Below are 15,648 nucleotides of genomic sequence, written 5' to 3' on the forward strand. Positions count from 1 at the left end.
GAGATCATACCATGCACACTTTCAGACCACAATGCTATGAAGCTTGAAATCAACCACAGGAAAAGGTCTGGAAAACCTCCAAAAGCCTGGAGGTTAAAGAACACCCTACTAAAGAATGAATGGGTCAACCAGTCAATTAGAGAAGAAATTCAAAAAATATATGGAAACAAATGAAAATGAAAATACAACAATCCAAACGCTTTGGGATGCAGCGAAGGTAGTCCTGAGAGGAAAATACATTGCAATCCAGGCCTAGCTCAAGAAACAAGAAAAATCCCAAATACAAAATCTAACAGAACACCTAAAGGAAATAGAAGCAGAACAGCAAAGACACCCCAAACCCAGGAGAAGAAGAGAAATAATAAAGATCAGAGCAGAAATAATCAATATAGAATCTAAAAAAACTGTAGAGCAGATCAATGAAACCAAGAGTTGGTTTTTTGATAAGATAAACAAAATTGATAAACCTCTAGTCAGACTTCTCAAAAAGAAAAGGAAGATGACCTAAATAGATAAAATAATGAATGAAAATGGAATTATTACAACCAATCCCTCAGAAATACAAGCAATTATCAGGGAATTCTATGAAAAATTATATGCCAACAAACTGGACAACCTGGAAGAAATGGACAAATTCCTAAGCACCCACACACTTCCAAAATTCAAATAGGAAGAAATAGAAAACTTGAACAGACCTATAACCAGCAAAGAAATTGAATCAGTTATCAAAAATCTCCCAACAAATAAGAGTCCAGGACCAGATGGCTTCCCAGGGGAATTCTACCAGGCATTTAAAGCAGAGATAATACCTATCCTTCTCAAGCTGTTCCAAAAAATAGAAAGGGAAGGAAAACTTCCACTTTTTCTATGAAGCCAGCATTACTTTGATTCCTAAACCAGACAGAGACCCAGCAAAAAAAGAGAACTACAGGCCAATATCCCTGATGAATATGGATGCAAAAATTATAAATAAGATACTAGCAACAGCATATAATTCAACAGCATATAATTCAACAGTATATAAAAAGAATTATTCACCATGATCAAGTGGGATTCATTCCTGGGCTACAGGGCTGGTTCAACATTCACAAATCAATCAATGTCATACATCACATTAATAAAAGAAAAGATAAGAACCATATGATCCTGTCAATCGATGCAGAAAAAGCATTTGACAAAATTCAGCATCCTTTCTTAATAAAAACCCTTGAGAAAGTTGGGATAGAAGGAACATACTTAAACATCATAAAAGCCATTTATGAAAAGCCCACAGCTAACATCATCCTTAATGGGGAAAAACTGAGAGCTTTCTCCCTGAGATCAGGAACACAACAGGGATGCCCACTCTCACCACTGTTAACATAGTGTCGGAAGTTCTAGCATCAGCAATCAGACAACAAAAGGAAATCAAAGGCATCACAGTTGGCAAAGATGAAGTTAAGCTTTCACTTTTTGCAGATGCATGATATTATACATGGAAAATCTGATAGACTCCACCAAAAGCCTGCTAGAACTGATACATGAATTCAGCAAAGTCGCAGGATACAAAATCAATGTACAGAAATCAGTTGCATTCTTACACACTAATAATGAGGCAACAGAAAGACAAATAAAGAAACTGGTCCCATTCACAATTGCACCAAGAAGCATAAAATACCTAGGAATAAACCTAATCAAAGATGCAAAAGATCTGTATGCTGAAAACTATAGAAAGCTTATGAAGGAAATTGAAGAAGATATAAAGAAATGGAAAAACATTCTGTGCTTATGGATTGGAAGAATAAATATTGTTAAAATGTCAATACTACCCAAAGCTATCTACACATTCAATGCAATCCCAATCAAAATTGCACCAGCATTCTTCTCGAAGCTAGAACAAGCAATCCTAAAATTTGTATGGAACCACAAGAGACCCCGAATAGCCAAAGTAATTTTGAAGAAGACGACCAAAGCGGGAGGCATCACAATCCCAGACTTTAGCCTCTACTACAAAGCTGTAATCATCAAGACAGCATGGTATTGGCACAAAAACAGACACATAGCCCAATGGAATAGAATAGAAACCCCAGAATTAGACCCACAAAAGTATGGCCAACTAATCTTTGACAAAGCAGGAAAGAATATCCAGTGGAAAAAAGACAGTCTCTTTAACAAATGGTGCTGGGAGAACTGGACAGCAACATGCAGAAGGATGAAACTAGACCCTTTCTTACACCATTCATAAAAATAAACTCAAAATGGATAAAGGACCTGAATGTGAGACAGGAAACCATCAAAACCCTAGAGGAGAAAGCAGAAAAAAAAACCTCTCTGACCTCGGCCGCAGCAATTTCTTACTTGACACATCCCCAAAGGCAAGGGAATTAAAAGCAAAATGAACTATTGGGACCTCATGAAGATAAAAAGCTTCCGCACTGCAGAGGAAACATAAACAAAACTAAAAGGCAGCCAACAGAATGCGGAAAGATATTTGCAAATGACATATCAGACAAAGGGCTAGTATCCGAAATCTATATAAAGAGCTCACCAAACTCCACACCTGAAAAACAAATAACCCAGTGAAGAAATGGGCAGAAAACATGAATAGACACTTCTCTAAAGAAGACATCCAGATGGTTAATGGGCACATGAAAAGATGCTCAACGTCGCTCCTCATCAGGGAAACACAAATCAAAACTACACTCAGATACCACCTCATGCCAGCCAGAGTGGCTAAAATGAACAAACCAGGAGACTACAGATGCTGGCGGGGATGTGGAGAAACGGGAACCCTTGCACTGTTGGTGGGAATGCAAACTGGTGCAGCCGCTCTGGAAAACAGTGTGGAGGTTCCTCAAGAAATTAAAAATGGATCTACTCTATAACCCATCAATAGCACTGCTAGGAATTTACCCAAGGGATACAGGAGTGCTGATGCATAGGGGCACTTGTACCCTAATGTTTACAGCAGCACTTTCGACAATAGCCAAATTATGGAAAGAGCCTAAATGTCCATCAACTGAGGAATGGATAAAGAAATTGTGATTTATATACACAATGGGATACTATGTGGCAATGAGAAAGAATGAAATAATGGCCTTTTGTTGCAACGTGGATGGAACTGGAGAGTGTTATGCTAAGTGAAATAAGTCATACAGAGAAAGACAGATACCATATGTTTTCACTCTTATGTGGATCCTGAGAAACTTAACAGAAGACCAGGGGGGAGGGGGAAGGAAAAAAAAAACGGTTAGAGAGGGAGGGAGCCAAAACATAAGGGACTCTTAAAATCTGAGAACAAACTGAGGATTGATGGGGGGTGGGAGGGAAGGGAGGCTGGGTGATGGGTACTGAGGACGGCACCTGTTGGGATGAGCGCTCAGTGTTGTATGGAAACCAATTTGACAATAAATTTCATATTTAAAAAAATAAAAATAAATAAATACAATGAAGATATCAACATCATTTTCATTCGAATTGACCCGTATATCTAATTTCGCTGAGACCTCCAGTTATTGCATATTATCAGGGATAGATCTGAAATTGAAACTCACAGGAGTACAACGTTCTCACACCTCTCCGGAATCCCCAAAAATAAAGGCTCAAGTGGTACCCAGGTGGCTCAGTTAGTTAAGCGTCCGACTTTGGCTCAGGACATGATCTCGCGGCTCGTGGGTTCAAACCCTGTATCCGGCTCTGCGCTGTCCAGCTCAGGCACCGGAGCTTGCTTCTGATTCTATGTCTCCCCCTCCTTCTCTGTTCCTCCCAGGTTCCTGCTCTCTCAAAAATGAATAAACATTCATACATACATACATATATACATACGTACATACACACATACATACATACATAAAGGTTCAGGTTAACCAAAAATGTACAAGTAAGTAATCCACTGTCTCCTTCTGGATAATCAATTAAGAATAAAGAATAGGGGCGCCTGGGTGGCTCAGTCGGTTAAGCGTCCGACTTCAGCTCAGGTCACGATCTCACGGTCTGTGAGTCCGTGAGTTCGAGCCCCGCGTCGGGCTCTGGGCTGATGGCTCAGAGCCTGGAGCCCGCTTCCGATTCTGTGTCTCCCTCTCTCTCTGCCCCTCCCCCATTCATGCTCTGTCTCTCTCTGTCTCAAAAATAAATAAACGTTAAAAAAAAAAAAGAATAAAGAATAAACAATTATTGGTTGCAAAGAAAGCAGTGGTTACAGAATCAAGCTAGCTTACACGTGCAGTGAGCCAGGAATCTTTGTTTTTGTTATTACCATTAGAATGAATCATTATTTGTGGGCATTTTCCAGTTTAGGGTAAAAGACTTTCTCTTAAAACTCACGCTTTCCATAAGGAACTTAAATGCACTGAGAAATCATGTGCCTTTAACATTTCTTTTTGAAAATGTGACAGTTTGATTTAATTTTGCCCCTAAAAGATACATTTATGAACTTAATATCATTTTATATTAATTTGAAAGTTGATGGCAACTTATTTTCTATGCTTGAAGGTTGTTTTTATTGCTTCAAGTATTATTTTGACAACTATAAATGCCAAAGATTTTGAGAAAAGCACTTTTGCACAATCTGTTGGGGGGAAAAATGGATCCACTAACACATAAAGCAAATTCTAAACCTCATGTTTTCAAGTATCTTCACAGATATGTGCCTTGATTTTTATTTTCCTCTTCAAAATACTGATAATGATCCCTATCTGCCATCTTCACAAAGTTGTTCTGAGACTCAGGTGAGATGGGTATGAAAGCAATTTGAAAAATATAAGAGTTTTGAAATTAAGAACTTTCATTCTAAAGAGTACTCTAATAGTCTTTCAAGAGTTTATATAATTAAGCCAAGTGCTTAATTTCCTAAGTTATGGAAATACTCATTGGAGAATAAGCGCTATGGGAACTTGTTTTGCTGAGTTTCTATGAGGTAACTAGAATGAGAAATGGCAGCTTTGTAGGGCACTCTAAAGGCTTCCATTTCATTCTAACATGTTAAAACAAATCGGTACCTGTATGTCATGTTTCACTTGGGTTTTTAGTGGCATGTCCATGGTTGGGAAGTTTTTGTCTTGTCTGTAAGTAGAAGCTGAGTGTATTTATAATTTGGGAAGTGCCTCTTTATCAACTTTAGGGATATGTTAGGAAACAAAGATTTTTTTTTTCTTGGTTAAATATAATCCACTTACTAAGTAATATCTGCTTTTAAAAACGCATTTTGGTTCAATGATATGTAATTCAATATTTAAAAGCTACAAAAAATATTTAAGATCTACTGTTCTAAGAGTCAGAAAGCCAATTCAGGCAACATTCATTAAGAACACATCAGGCATACAAACATATAGCTTTACATACTAAGTGGATAGATAGACATATAGATAAGTAGGTGCAAATTATGTGCATACGTATCCATGGATAAGAATATATATGCATACATATATACGTATCTAAAAAAATTTAAATCTGTCTTGTTGAAATGTATTCTTAAAACTACATTGATCATTTATGGCCAATAACATAAACCCCAGTAAGCCCTTCTTCCCACATCGCCATAGAAATATTGTCCTCGCATGGACTTTCCCCACTTAGCTGAGTCTTTGTGTGCATTTCTTTTCTCTGAGTTATGTCTTTGATATCACATTACTGGGCTCTCAGGTACATGTAAATGGTTTCAATATAAAGACTGCTCTCAGAATGTTAACAGAAACTCTGTGACTTATGGCAAAAACATTCCATATCTTTCCCCTTTCTGTTCCGTGATAGTGTAAGAGTAACATGGTATGGTGGAAGGAAACATGAATGCATATGCATATAAATTTAAATGCCGACTCCTTATTTCATTATTTATCTTTATAAATAGATATTGTAATACCTATCTAGAGATGACAAGCAATAACATTGGTCCAGAATCCCTATTCCCAACATAGTTGTTATTTTGTTATTTTCCGGACAGCAAATGATATTGGTTTAGTGAAGTCAGGGTACAGTGACTTATCACTCGTCTCTTGGCTAAAGAGGTGAATTCATGATCTTTCAGCCCAGAATATACTCTGGCATCTGCTTCTGAATACCTGAGATACCACCGTGGTAGTGAGGGAGTCTCGCAAGGTTTTAGACCTTTAGACCTCCTCCAACAACTCTCATTCCCTTTAGTTTTATAAATCCCTATGGAATTTGGTTATGAGTCATTGACACTTTAGTGAAAATTCACTCAATACTCACTCATCTAATGAATAACTCTTATATTCCAGACACTAGGTGAGACAGATGGTATCTTGGAAATAGACTGAAAAATTTCTCCAAGTTTTACTTCTTAGAGACAGATCTTAAAAGGAAGAAACAGGATAAAGAGAATTTTTTGTACAGATCGTCTAAGCAGTACTGCCCCCTTCCCAATTGATGGGAAGCAGATAAACTTTTAGTTTGTTGACAAATTTCTCAACCATCAAAACTCCTACAGTCTGCAAGTCTTCTATTCTCTGATGTCTTATCCACAAATTCTTTTACTATTTTCTCCTTTTAAAGCCATGCTTTCATTTTTCAAATTGATGAGCATTGGTGCCTTCCCATTTATGACTCAACCTCTTGACTGATTTTATCTCCTTATAGGCAGTGTGCCTCCCTCAGTCACTTGCAGAAAACACCTTCTAGCTTTAACCTTACACTTGAGAATTTATACTTTATACTCACTAACCCTCTTCTCCACTTTGAATTCACAAGTAGGATTCACACTGTCGAGAAAATGCTACAGAACTGGGAGGGTGGGGTGACTGGGTTTGAGGTTTTCAGCAAAGACAACCTGTTTTGCCTCACTGGCATCATCACAAAGCCATATTACAGAGAACTCAAGGGTTTCTATCTTGTGCCCAGGCTGGAGGGCCTACAGCATGTTGTTCAAAAAAAATTTTTTTGCCTTTTTATAACAAATGGAATTCAGAACACTCAAGAAAGTATATATCACATATGGCAGTCATTCTGACGCTGAAATTAAAATACAAAAGTGGAATCTCTTGGTGAAAAAGATAATAGTATGATCAGAGCATGTTCATGATATGATAATTCTAGTCTCAAGTTGTAATAAATTTACATCTTGGAAGATGTCCATCTATAAATTTAAAATGTATTTTATTTTTAAAAACTTTTATGTTATTTTCTCAAGCCTTAAATGTTACCATCTTTTGTTCTATTCCTTGAACTAATCACTTCCTGATTACCCAAGATCATGCTTTGTTTTTTATCCCGACTGTAGCATACTTCCCTAATTTTAAAATGATTTTTATGAACATGATTTTTATCTCATGTATTAACAATATTGGGAAAAAGAAAAGATATAAATGATGTCCACGAAGCCAGTATGCTGGGTCTCAGCCTCATAAGAGTATAGATCTTGTGAATAAAACTGTAACCTCTGCAGGCCAAAGCAAATGTTTGCAAAGCAAAGAACACCCTCTGGGCCAGACAACTCCTGGGAGACACTTCAAAGTTAGGCCATAGCTGAGAAAAAAAAAAAATGAAATCATGACTCTTCCCCAGAATACCCAGCTTTCACTTTGTTCTGGGGGGGAGCTAAAACCCAGAATGCATCACCGAAGCTGAGTTATTCCATTTTAAGCATTTTACAACTTTAAACATCCTATCTCGGAATTTTCAGACTACATGGGATTAATTAGGTCATAACTAAGACTTAAAATTTAAAATTAAAAGCTGGAAAACCTACTACATGTACCTTTTCATCTATGCTCATGGATCAATTATGGTTTATAAATGTGATGTCCACTGAACATTGGTAAAAGTAAGGCAGATGTGTGCGTTCTGATTTACAAATAGGTGTCTAAACCACACTGTGAATTAGTAAAGAAGACTTGGGACACTGTTTATGTGTTACGTGTTATAATGAGATTAAAAGCAACAAAAATTTTACATACACACTGTACCAGAGTTCTCCAGAGACACAGCACCAACAGAATATATACAAACACACACACACGCGCACACACACACACACACACACACACACACACACACAGAAACAGAGAGAGAGAATTTAAGAAACCTGCTACATAATTTTGGGGCTGGCAAGTCTGAAATCTATAAGGTCAACTAGTAAGCTGGGAACTCAGGAGATGAAACTTTGGTCTTCAGGCAGAATTTCTTTTTCTCTGGGAAATCTCAGTTTTTAGTCTTAACACCTTTGACAGATTAAATGAGGTCCACCCAAATTGTTGACAGTAATCTCCTTTACTCAAAGTCAATTACTGTAGTTGTCAACCACATCTATAAAATATGCTAACAGAACACCTAGACTAATGTTTGACCAAATAATGGAGTACCATTGCTTAGGCAAATTGGCATGTAAATAATCATTAGAGGGAGGGAATTACACACAGGAGTGAACACCAGGAGGAATTCAATGGGGTCTCCTTGGGCGGCGGGGGGGGGGGGGGGGGTCTTTCCAATATAGGAGGTATTTATTTGTGTGTGTGTGTGTGTGTGTGTGTGTGTGTGTGTGTGTTGGGAGGGAGTTTGTTTTTAAATTATTTTTTACCAGATATGAGATGTGTAGAATCCAGTGATGGGCAACATTTCTTCTCACATAAGTTCTACTGAGAAAAATAGAATGCATTGCTTTTAGATAATAAACTGGTAATTCTGAAGATAAAATGGAAATCCATAAATAAGCTCTCTCTTTTTTTTTTTCATTTTAACATTCAGATTTTGAATCAAGTTAGAAGTAGTCTTTCACACCACCACCTATCAAGACAAAGGTCAAAAAACACAACAGTAGCCAAAGTATAGGGTTTTCTGCCAGTCCTATTTGCCAAGGCTTTCATTCTTTCTCGGGCAAGAATGATTGGGTGTGTTTACATCTGTGTGTGTATGGGCAAGTGCTTATGACAGAAAAAGGAAGCTGTGACTTAACAGTAGGTGAAATCCTTCACAAAAGTTGTGCCAAGCCTGAATTCTCACTCAATGAGGAAACCTCAATTTCCTGTTCTCAGTCCAAGGTCAGAGCCTGCAGCCCAAGGTCACAGCACATGAGTAGGGCTGCAAGATCACAGAAGAATCTTTCCTGAGATTAATGGCAGGGCTGAGCCAAAGATGACTGAAGGGGCACCCTCTGGCATGCTCATTTATCAGGGATTTACTTGTTGGCTAATGATAGCAATAACAGTTTGTATCTGACAGACACAACTGGATATGTGCAGTAAGAAACTCTGTATTTGAAGTTGGATTATATTGGATCTATACAATTTCCTCTCCTAGTGCTCAGGCTGTCCTCACAGTCTCTGTTGGTGAAGTTTGTGCTTTATTTTATACTTTAAGGAAAAGCAATTGCTGTCTGTTAAAAAATGGTAACACAACTAAAATGATATGAAATTAATTTCATTTTTTTCTACATTCTTTAGAAATATATTTTTCATATGAAAAATCTGGATTGCTATAATCATAGCAGAGATAGAATTAATTTTTTCACTTACACTTTTATTGCCAACACTATTTTGTGCTCTGTATTTCCTAATAGTGTTTTATGATTATTTTTATTACTACAAAAATGTATTCTCTTAGAAAACATACAAAATATTGGTCAATAGAAAAAAAATTTATCACTCTTAATCTCACCACGATACTATAATTACTGGTAGCAATATTTTTCCTATGACCTTCATATTACAAATGCATGTGTATATTCATATATATGCATATTTATATATGTATAATATACACATGTGTATTTATCCACATGCCATGAAATTAGACCGGATTTTTCCTTCTTTATTATTATCTTTGCTATATTTATTTATTTATTATATATAAATATAATATACATTTATATATAGTATATATATGTTTTATAATATATAAATATATATAATAAATATATATAATATATATAAATATATATAATATACATTTATATATAGTATATATAATATATATTTTATAATATATAAATATATATATTATAAAATATAAATATATATTATAAAATATATATTATATACTATATATATTTATAATTATAAAATATATATTATATATACTATATATACTATATATTATATTTATATATATATTATATTTACTATATTTATAAATTTATAAAATTACTATAAATATATTATATTTACTATATTTATTTACTATATGTATTTATTATCTTTATCTTTCCTTACTTATTATCTTTTCTTCTTTATTATCTTTCCTTCTTTATTAAGGTTGTATTGTGATAATAGTTATTTCATTATTTATCTTTTTAAAACACAGTTTTAAATGGCAGAATTTTATTCCGTTGCAAAATTTCATTTAACCACCTGATATCAGATATTTAAACTTTAAAAAAATTTTTTTTCAGCCTATTTTTTAAAAATGTTTATTTTTGAGAGAGAGAGAGAGAGAAAGAGATAGCAAGTGGGGAAGGGACAGAGAGAGGGGGAGACAGAGAACCCGAAGCTGGCTCTGCACTGAGAGCAGGGAGCCAAATGCAGGGCTCAAACTCATGAACTGTGAGATTATGACCTGAGCTGAAGTCAGATGCTTAGCTGACTGAGCCATCCAGGCACCCCTCAGCCTAGTTAATAGTACTGTGATGAAATTTTTTTTATATATTTGTGCTTATTCCTGGAAAAAAATATTAATAATAAGATGCTAGGACAAATAACAGGTATATTTGCTATGTTCTGAATGTTTGTGTCCTCCAAAGTTCAAATGCTGAAACCTAAAGCCCAATGTAATGGTATTAGGAGGTGGGGCTTTTGGAAGATGATTATATCATGAGGGCAGAGTGCTCACAGGTAGGATCAGCGACTTATAAAAGAGACCTAGAAAAAGCTCTTTGCCCCTCCTGCCATGTGAGGTTACATCAAGAAGATGGTCAGCCATTTATTTATCAGGAAACAGGCTCTCACCAGCCACAACCTGACCATGCTGACATCCCGATTCTGGATTTCCAGAATCTCCAGAACTGTGAGAAATTAATTTCTGCTGTTCATAAAGTACCTCATGTGTGTTATTTTGTTAGAGCAGCCTGAAGAGACAATAACATTTGATAATTTAGTTACATATTGTAATTTCTCTAAGTAGACACTCTGGAGTGGGACTGCTGAGTCACCTGGTTTAAGTGTATGTCTACCATTGTCAGAAACTACCAAACCTTTTCCAAAAGCCTGTACCATTTTACATTCTCACCAGCAATGCTGTAAAAGTTCTAGTTGCTCTGAATGCTTACTATGCTCTTACTGCAACTTACGAGTTGCTCTCACTTACTTTGTGAATAGTTAAAAACATACATTCAGGGGCACCCGGGTGGCTCAATCAGTTAAGCGTCTGACTTTGGCTCCGGTCATGATCTTACAGTTTGTGAGTTCAAGCCTCATGTCGGGCTCTGTGCTGAGAGCTCACCGCCTGGAGCCTGCTTCAGATTCTGTGTCTTCCTCTCTGCCCCCTCCCCTGCTCACGCTCTGTGTCTCTGCCTTTCAAAAAAAAATATTAAAATATATATATGTATATATATTTAAGGCATTCTAACAGTTGTATAGTGGGATCCCATCATGGTTTCATTTTGCATTTCCTTAATGACTATTAATGTTGAGTATCATTTTTATTATCCCTATATCTTTGGTGAAGTGACTATTCATGTTTTTTACTAATTTTTAAACTGGATTCCGTTTCCTTATTTTTGAGTTTTGAGTGTTTTTTTATATATACTCTGTATACTAGTTACTTGTGGGTATATAATATAAAAGACATTTTCTCTCACTCTGTGGCCAACCATTTCATTCTCATAGCAATGTCTTTCATCGTGCTTATTATTATTATCTTTTTATTATGTCTAAGAACTCATCACCAAACCTAAGGTGACATAGATTTTTCTCTTATATCTTTTCTAAAAGTTTTAGATTTTTACATTTAGATACATGATTCATTTTGAGTTAATTTCAGTATAATATGTTAAATTCTGAACAAGCTTCATTTCTTTTGCTGATGAATCTCTAGTTGTCCCAATACAATTTGTTGAGAAACCTAGTCTATATTCATTGAATTCCTCTTGCACCTTTGTCAAAAATCAATTGGTCATATTTATGTGGATCTATTTCTAGAATCTCAGTTCTATTCATTTTATCTATATGTCTATTCCTTCATCAATACCATACTGACTTGATTACTGTAGATTTATAGTAAGTCTTAAAATCCACAGTGTAACTCCTCCAATTTTATTCTTGTCTTTCATAATTCTTTTAGTCGTTCTAGTTCTTTTGTTTTTCCTTATAAATTTTAGAATTAGCTGGTTTATATCTGCGGGAAAAAAATCTTGTTTGGATTTTGATAGGATTGCATTAAAGTTATAGAACAATTAGAAGAGAATTTGCATCTTTAATGAGTTAGTTACCAATTAATGATGATGATAGGGTTTGTCATCTATTTAGATCTTCATTTGTTTCTTTCATCACATTTTCTTAGTTTTCAACATATAGATCCCTTGCATGTTTTGTTATACATATATTCAATTTGGGGGCATTATTATGCTTGCGTGGTATTTTATGGTATTATCTTAAAAACATATATTCCTGGGTGCCTGTGTGGCTCAGTCGGTTAGGTGTCTGACTTGGGCTCAGGTCATGATCTCACAGTCCGTGAGTTTGAGCCCCACGTCGGGCTCTGTGCTGACAGCTCAAAGCCTGGAGCCTGCTTCAGATTCTGCGTCTCCTCTCTCTCTCTGCCCCTCCCCTGCTCACGCTCTGTCTCTCTGTCTCTGTCTCTCTCTCTCAAAAATAAATAAACATTAAAAAAAATATTCCAAGTTTATATAGCCTGTACATAGAAATAACATTAGGGGTGCCTGGCTGGGTGGCCCAGTCGGTTAAGCCTCCGACTTCAGCTCAGGTCATGATCTCACGATTCGGGGGTTTTAGCCCAAGTTGGGCTCTGTGCTGATAGCTCAAAGCCTGGAGTCTGCTTCGAATTCTGTGTCTCCCTCTCTCTCTGCTCCCCTCCTGCCCATACGCTATTTCTGCCTCTCAAAAATAAGTAAAAAGAAGAAAAACGTTAAAAAAAAAAAGAAAGATCAGTTTTCCATGTGTTCTCATAATTTAGGAAGTTACTAAACTCATTATTGTAAGAATTACTTTATAGATTATTTGGGATTTTCTACATAGATGATCATATTGTCTGTGGATAGGGACAGTTTCATTCCCTGCTCCCCAACCAAATGCTGTTTATTTCTCATTCTGGTTTATTGCCTGGCTGGACAAGAAATACATTTTATTTAAAAAAAAATTTTAATGTTTATTTATTTTTGAAGGAGAGAGACAGGAAGAGAGAGACAGAGTGTGAGCAGGGGAGGGGCAGAGAGAGGGAGACACAGAATCCAAAGCAGGTTCCAGGCTTTGAGCCATCAGCGCGGAGCCAAACGCAGGGCTCGAACCCATAAGCCGTGAGATCATGACCTGAGCTGAAGTCGGACACTAACCAACTGAGCCCCCCAGGTGCCCCAAGAAATACATTTTATTTTTTTTTAAATGTATTTAAACTTCCATTTCCAGGATGAAGTCAAGTGGATATAGTTTCCCCTATTCCTCTTAAGTGCAACCAAAATCTAGGGGGGATTGTATATATAAAACAAACGTAAGAAGACTTTGAAAGGTAGAGAAAATATAAACTAGTTAAGGACCTTGCAACATGAAGAATGACCTGCTGGTGGATTTCCTGTGCTTTTGTCTAATATATCCCAGATTATGAGCTAGAAAAACTGGAAACCTCAAAACATATACAGGCACAGACAAAACTTCATGGAAAGCCTATTCTCTGTAGCCAAAGAGCCAGGAAAAAGGATTCTACTCCCAGTTTCCTCAACAAAGCCCAAGCGAGAGCCTAGATTTTTACCCACCTTGTCCCACTGTATAATGTGATCCCGCACCTCCGTTCAAGATGATCGCAAAGGACCCAGTAGAGAGGCAAAACTTTCATCCCAGCCTGAAGGTAAGAAACCTTCCACCGCTCCGTAACCACACACACAATGGTGTCAGTGGAGATCTCGTGGAAGCAGTAATGAGGTGCCCTTCCTGACCAGGCTAATGCAAGGAGAGGCCTCATGGGGAGCCTGAACTTCTCCTTCTGCACCTGTTCCCCAGGAGACTGAAAGGAACCTACATGAGGAATCTGGACATCTACTCCATCCTTCCCTTAACTGTAGTGTCAGGAAGTGTCTGCTGAAACAAAAGATTGAAATAAAGGCCAGTCTCAGAACACAACACCTAAACTCTATGGGACACAATTTCTTGACAGGTTAATGGGTAGACAAACTAGTTCATCCATACCCGGGGATATATTCAGCAATACAAGGGAACAAACTACTGATACATACAACAACTTGGATGGATCAGAGCATTATGCTGAGTAAAAAAAAAAAAAAAAAAAAAAAGTTAATCTCTAAAGACCACATATTGTATGATTCCTTTTATGTACCAGTATCAAAAGACATAGTTGTAGAGATGGAAAATAGATCAGTAGTTGTGGGGGATGGGTAGTGGATGTGCCTAGAAAGGAGTAGCACACAGGAAGATCTTTGTTGTAAAGAAATGTTCCTGTATGTTCCCGCAGTCAAATGTTTGACTGCAGTGATGGTTTTACAAATCTACACTCAGGATTTAAAAAAGGGCATAGAACTAATCAAACGTATTGTATCAACATCAGTTACCCGAATTTCATACGGTAACTAAGTTACATTAGATATAATACCTGAGAGAAATTGGGTGACAAAGGTACCTCTCTACTATCTTTGCAACTTCTTGTGAATCTGTATTTCAAAATTAAAAGTTTTAAAAATCAAACAAATAAGCACAAAACGCAGTGTATCTAGAAATACATGTTAATGGGATATAGAAAGTATTCTGAAGTTAAAGACAATAAAAACTATTCAAAGTTGTTTGAGCAGATAAAGCAATATATAGAGAAACCGATTGCCCCAAATGCATTTTAAAGAAAGGAAGAATGGTTAGACATTGATAAGCTGAAAATCTGTCTCAGGTCATTGGAAAAAGAGGAGTAAAATAAATCCAAAGAAGAGTTGAGAAAAGAAAAAAATACATAGTAAAAAAAAAAAAAATCTACTGTGTATGATCATCTGTTTGCCCAGCAATCTGTTTTAACAAGCCTTATACAGATGATTCTGATACATGCTAGAATTTAAGAACTACTGATCTAGAGGCGTGAAGATCATGTGCACCAAGATGCCTGATCAAGAAAGTTTATGGCAGCATCGGTTGTCATTCCAGACGGAAAACCACCAGATGCCAGTCAATGGTAAACTGTGGTATACTACAAAATGGTAGGCTGTAAAGCAATAAAAATGAATGAACTGCAGATATATGCAACAATATGAATGAATTTAACATACTATTCAATGAATAAAGGAAAACAAAATAATGTATTCAGATACATACATACATATATATATTATACATATATACATATTATATATGTATGTATTCCTGTTCCAAAGCAGGAAATCTAAGCTATATTGTTTAAAGATGCACAAGCAGGTGACAGAAGGAAAACAAAACAAAACAAAAACCAAGGGCGTGAGGTTCTTTTTTCAACCTTTTCTATGGGTTATTTTTAATAATAAAAATGTCTAAAAAGTAAAGCTAAAAATATGGAAGGTAGAAACGGAAATTATAAAGCTTA

Source organism: Panthera onca, chromosome D4 (genome assembly GCF_046562875.1).
Source record: "Panthera onca isolate mPanOnc1 chromosome D4, mPanOnc1 haplotype 2, whole genome shotgun sequence".
NCBI classification, from domain to species: domain Eukaryota; kingdom Metazoa; phylum Chordata; class Mammalia; order Carnivora; family Felidae; genus Panthera; species Panthera onca.